Source organism: Staurois parvus, unplaced genomic scaffold, assembly GCF_062004578.1.
Source record: "Staurois parvus isolate SC_StPar_1 unplaced genomic scaffold, SC_StPar_1.0 ptg000717l, whole genome shotgun sequence".
NCBI lineage: Eukaryota > Metazoa > Chordata > Amphibia > Anura > Ranidae > Staurois > Staurois parvus.
In genome coordinates, this window is record NW_028318513.1 from 1,161,580 (window position 1) to 1,167,831 (window position 6,252).

Sequence of the window (6,252 nt, forward strand, 5' to 3'; positions counted from 1 at the left end):
GACAATACATGTGATTTATTAAAGGCTCTTCAAATGGCAAAGTAAATGTACACTTTGGAAAGTGTGTTATCACTTTGCAAAGTGAATGTTATTGAATAGGGGTACTGTATTCATTTTGAATGCTCAATTGTGCTATCAAAAATCCAGTTTTTAAAGTTTTCTTTGAAAATGACTTGGTATTCAAAGTGAACACAGCTTCACCTTATTCATTAATTCATTAACTTTCCAACACTATTCATTAACATTCACTTTGTACCAGGGACGGACTGACAACTCATGGGGCCCCCGGGCAATAGGGGATCATGGGGCCCCTGTGTCCTTGCCCAAATTCAAAAAAGCCTATAAAAAAGGTACCAGGGGCATCTCATGGGGCCCCCTACTGACCCCGGGCCGTCGGGCAGTGTTTCCAAATGGTTAGTCCACCCCTGCTTTGCACATTTAAAATGCGTTTGCCAGAGTAAAAATTGTTAGGTAAACAGCCTCTTTAGTACATTGATCTTAATGTGCAAACTGTTTAAAATAATGACAACCAAACACCATTTATACTTCTTTGATCTTACTCCAGTAAACGGAAACTGATTAACTTCACTTTGCACATCACCACTGCTCCTTGAACTTCCTTTTTGAATTTTTTCACTCTTCAGATTGTTGTATATGTCTGCGTGATGAAGCAAAACACGTAATTTAAAGTTGCAAACTAAGGGAAGAAAACTAAATTTGAAAAGATATATAGTGTAAAATGCCCTTTTGGTAGAGTACCTAATTGTTATCATCATTGAACAGTATTTTTTATTAGCTGCATTGCTTGATGGAACATCAAAAGTGGGAAAATAATGCTCAGGAGTTGGAACTCGGTGGAGAACAACAATGGTTTTCCACAGAGCAAATCAAGAGGGATCATCCCTAAAGAAGCTCTTATGTGCTTATGCAGTACACTCAGTACACTGATAACTGTGAGTTGATCACTCGGCACCTCCTAAGTAATATTTATTACTATATTACCTCCTAAGTAATATTTCTAAGTAAATCTGTGCTAAAAAAAAATGTAAAGCAGCCACTTGGGAAACTGTGATACCAGACCTATAAATAAAGAGCATATAAAAATTTAAGGAACATACACATAAAGTGCAAATAAAGTCCACATAACAGTGGGACCTAAAACTTAAAGTGCAAAAGGCAACATTTCATCATAAGAAAGTGCACCCAATAAGTCCAATTATAAACGTGCCTGAAAAAGTGCTGCCCAGATTATATGCAAAAGGTCATTCATAAGACATAACATGATGCAGAAGAAATCCAACATAGAGTACTACCTGTTGTCAGATGCCTCTTACCAGAAAAGATGGACCATTAAATTCTAAAATGGTCAAAAACACCTGTGAGTGTCATCCACTGACCCCAATGACTCGGCATAAGGTGCCCCACACCAGGAAATAAATGGGAACAGGATAGTGGGCACTGATCTTGTGGGATGTAAGGCTTAATGTTGAATATAAACCCTTCTTGAAGTTCACAATAATTTGTCTGAAACCTTTTCTTCTTACTACACCATGGAAGTGTATTTTTTTAAATTTCCTGTTCCTATTGTTTTCCTGGCGTGGGGAGCCTTATGTCAAGTCGATGGAGCCAGTGGATGACACTTACAGGTGTTTTTGACCTTTTATAATGTAATGATCCATCTCTTCTGGTAAGAGACATCTGACAACAGGTTGCACCTGGCGTTGGATTTCGTCTACATCACAACGCGTCCTTTGAGTGACTTTTTGCACATAATCTAAAGTGGGCAGTGGTTTTTCCTGGTGCCTCCATGGCAGCATACCTGCGATAAGCTTTGTCTTGAGCTCCTCCCACAGGACCAGAAAAAAAGAAAGTACCAAGGTACCCCTATCATTCTCCCCTTTTTTCTTCATACCTCATGGTCAGTTAATGTAAGTTGGATGTCCTTAACTCTGCCTCGAGCAGCTTCTGCCTGGGTTCAGCCTCTGCCAGCCGCAGTCCCTACTCTCGGGCAGCTAAATGCGCTAATAAGATAGGGAGTCCAACAAGGCAACAAGTACATGGCATCCGCTGAAGCTTTGGACAGAGGGAGCAGCTATGCCTAGCCTTTTCTCTTTATAATTTTTAACTATGGTGGTTTCCCATGTGCTTGCCTTGTAAATTTCAGTTCTGCTTTTCAGGTCCCTCTGTCTTTCACTTTGTGGTCTCTCCTTTCCTTTTTCTTTTCTCTCTCCCCAGGTACTTTGTCTGTATTTGCAAAGTGTCCTCTGACCTGCATTTTCCCGCCCACTGTGCGCATGCGCAGTCGGTCGGTGGCACTGGTCTGGCCATCTGGGTCCTAGTGCCATTGAGTGGTGCATGTTTGAGAAGGCAGGAGGCCATGGTAGCTACAGTATCTTGGATGAGGGCAAATCAGCTCTTTTTGCCCTTACTCTAATTTCTTTCTTCCAGGTAGGGGGGAGTTTTCTCATTTTCTCCTCCCCCTTTCACTATTTTAGTATGGCCTCCTGCTGTCTCTGTGGAAGTTGGCCTTTGCTCAGAGCTCCTGGGAGTGCCAACAGTAGTCACCTGTGATAGGTCCTTCTTCCCAGTACCCTTTCTTCATTTCCTAGTACCCTTTTGTCATTTCCTTTTTCTTAAAAACAGCAATCTAATCTTCTTTCTATCTTATAGCTGCTCTTTCTGCCCTTGGCTTCAGATGAGATGTTCACCACCTGAACAAGACCCTCCTCTACTTCTAAGGTAAGGGCTTCTGGCTGGGTAAGTAATAAAAAAAAAAAAAGAGTGCGCTTATGCTGGAACACTTAATTATTTCAGCTCTGTATGCCAGGCGCCATGAGGAATCCAACGAAGGCAGCCCGAGCCAAGATCGATCTTCCAGATCCAAATACCATTCAACTGCGGGAAGTTCATCCACAAAAAGTTAACGGTCCTCATGCTCTACAAGTCTGAGACCACAAAAATTTCAGGTAAGTGGAGCCACCGGAAAAGTTAGCCTGCAAAGACTGTTTCAGGGACTATGCAGCAGAAAGAGACTTAGAGAGCCAGAATATTGCGGACCTACTTAAAAAACTTGTCCAAATTTATCTCGCAGAACTAGTAGCAACTATTCCGTCGCAGCAATCATCACAGCTTCCTCAGGAGGAGGCAACAGACACAGTACTGCCAGGCCCATCCTCTGGCGAACCCTCTCACCCTACAGCAGATCTTCCATCTAAACAATCAGGTAAAGAAGATTCCTTGGATTAATCGGATCCCTCATGCTTCAGCTTTTCCTTGGTTCAGCCCTATGTTCAGGTGGTCAAGCTTGCCATTGGTTGAGACGAAACTGATCCCCAACAAAGAAATCCAAGAGTTACTTCCCATTTCTTCCGAGTCTACTTCTTTCCTCTGATGGATGAAATCAGGGATGTTATAGAAGAAGAGTGGAAAAATACGGAGAAAAGATTTTCTTTCAATCACATGGAAAAGCTATATCCGCTATCAGAAGCAGACTCTGTCATGTTGGATGGTCCACTGGTAGTGGATGCAGCAGTAGTTCATTTAGCAAAACACACAACATGACCTATGGATGACTCAACTTCGTTTAAAGACCACCTAGACAGATGAACAGACCTTGACCTAAAGAGGGCCTATCAGATGGTCAGGAATGCCTGTAAACTGGCGATTGCGCTAACATCCATTTCCAATGCCTTGCGTGTATGGACCGACAACATAGAGACAGCTATTCAACAAGGAGTTCCCAAGGAAGGCATAGTCAAGGCTCTAGATGAGCTCTAGCTCTCATCTGACCTCATTAGTGAAGCAGCTATCTATACAATAAGATGTTCTGCAAGGATGATGCTGCATACCGTAATGGCAAAGCGGGCTTTATGGTTGAAGACGTGGATGGCTCACACGGCGTCAAAACAAAATTGATGTAAAATCTTTTTCAATGGTAAAACACTGGAGGGAGGCTGGAAAAAGCCATTTCCCCTGTTACAAAGGGAAAATCGGGCCTGTCACCCCAAGACAGGAGGGTTAGACGTACTAGGGGATTTACTTCCAGATTTCAGCAGTTCACAGGCAAAGATTACAGGCAGTCCAGACAAGGCAGAGACTCAAGGAACACCTGGAGGAGCACACAATCCACTTTTATGGAGGCCCACAAACAAAAGGCTCCACCTAATTTGCAGGATGCCACCAAGTCCCTTTGACACAAGGCCATCGCAGACGATCCCAGTTGGAGCCAGACTAAAACATTTTGCCAAAATTTGGACCCAAAAATCCCTGGGTGGTCCCGACAGTTCAATTTGGACACTTTTTTTCTCAAACCGTCCACCTCGTGACTTCTTCACCCCCATGAGGGTACCAGAGTCTCCTCAGAAGGCATAGGTACTTCTTCAGTTTTTGGATTCCTTTCAGGCGCAGCAAATGGTAATACTGGTTCCTCTGTCCGAGAGGTTTTCAAGTTTCTACTCCAACCTATTCCTGGTGCACAAAATGAATGGTGGTTGGAGATCCATATTAGACCTCAAGAAGCTAAACCATTACATAGGCTCTGAAAGCTTCAAGATGGAGTCGCTGCAGACTATTATCCACGCTGTTCAACCTGGGGACCGGATGCTGTCAGTGGACCCTCAAGACACCTACTTACACATACCCACACTTTCACTGTTTTAAAAATATCTGAGATTTCCAGGCGGCCAGATTCATCTGCAATTTTAGTCTACCCTTCGATCTGTGTACTTCACTCAAACTCTTCACAAAGGTTCTTATCACAGTCCTAGCCCCATTGTGGGAAGTAGGGCTCAGGATCTATCACTACCTTGACGAAGTCCTTCTACTAGCAAAGAATTCAGTCCAACTAGCAGAACTCGGGGCAATTCTGATATCCACACTGTCAGAACTCGGTTGGATCGTAAATTAAATAAAAAGTCAACTTACCCCAACACAGCAAATTATTTATCTATGTGTCCTGTTCGGCACCTCAAAGGTGACAGTGTCCCACCAACCTCAGAAGATGGCAGCCATCATCCAGAGAATGAAGAGAGTGAGCACATGGTCCTACCTGACGGCCTCAAACTGCCTGAGTCTGATAGGGGTTATGTCAGGGTGTCCCAATGGTTCCATGGGCCCACTGGTACCTGAGGCACTTTCAGCTGGAATTTCTAATACAATGGAACAAGCTTTATTTGTCCTAGCCCATATGTCTGACAAGTCTGATGCACAGGGGCTGCATTGGTGGATGAAGAAAAAAATGTTTAAGATCGTGTATGTTGGGGCATGTCATCTCAGCTTCTAGACTTCCTCTAGATGGGCCTTAACCTAGGTCTAGGTCTGCAAGTGCAGGTGGTGATATCTGCTGTTGCAGACAAGAGGTGGGCCAAAGATTTGCTTGTGGTCCAATTCTTCAAAGTTGTTAAAAAGATACGGGCACCTGTCAAGAAAGCTTTTCCCACCTGGGATCTGTCTGTAGTCCTAGAGGCTTTATCAAACCAGCCTTTTGCTCTATCTGAGTTGGCCTCTTTGTGGAATCTGACTTTGAAAATGGCCTTTCTAATAACAGTGTCATCTGGTGTCAGATTTGCAAGTCCTAGGGGCAAAAGAGGACCACATTACTTTCTATTCAGATAGGGTGGAACTTAGAACGCTGCGTGGATTTGTTCCAAAGGTTTCTTCCTCTTCCAAGCGTTCTGAACCATGGACTCTGCCAACCTTTTCAGACCCAGAATCGGGTACCCTCCATGAACACAACATCACCAGTGTGTTCAGGTGCTGTCTTCAAATTACAGCATCTTTCAGGAACTAATCTAATCTATTTGACATCCCCTGGGGCAAGGATGAGGGCAAGGATAAGGGCAAGTCGGCTTCATCAAGAACAATTGCTTCATGGATAGTCAAGTTGATTCATAAGACTTACAGGGCCAGGGGTTTGGAACCCCCCCTCTTTAATCAGGGCACATCCCAACAGGTCAATTTCTGCGTCATGGGCAGCCAGGGCAAATGTATACATCGAGACCATATGCAACATAGTCATCTCAACACACATTTATGAGGCACTACAAAGTTCGTCAGACAAGCTATCATGGCAGCCTTTGCATGTTCCAAATAAAAATCCTTCTATGTTGAATAAAACTTTTCTAAGCATGATTCCACCCATTTCAGCTAGTTATTTATCACAGGTATGCTGCCATGGAGGCACCAGGAAAACAGAAAATTGTGCCATACTTACCATAATTTTCCTTTCCTGGTGCCTATCCATAGCAGCATACA

At 43.5% G+C, this 6,252-nt stretch overlaps 1 pseudogene; it reads left to right on the forward strand.

Annotated features, from left to right (window-relative positions):
- The first annotated feature begins 2,832 nt into the window (after positions 1-2,832).
- Positions 2,833-4,327, forward strand: LOC149445589 (uncharacterized; annotated as a pseudogene).
- Positions 4,328-6,252: the final 1,925 nt, after the last annotated feature.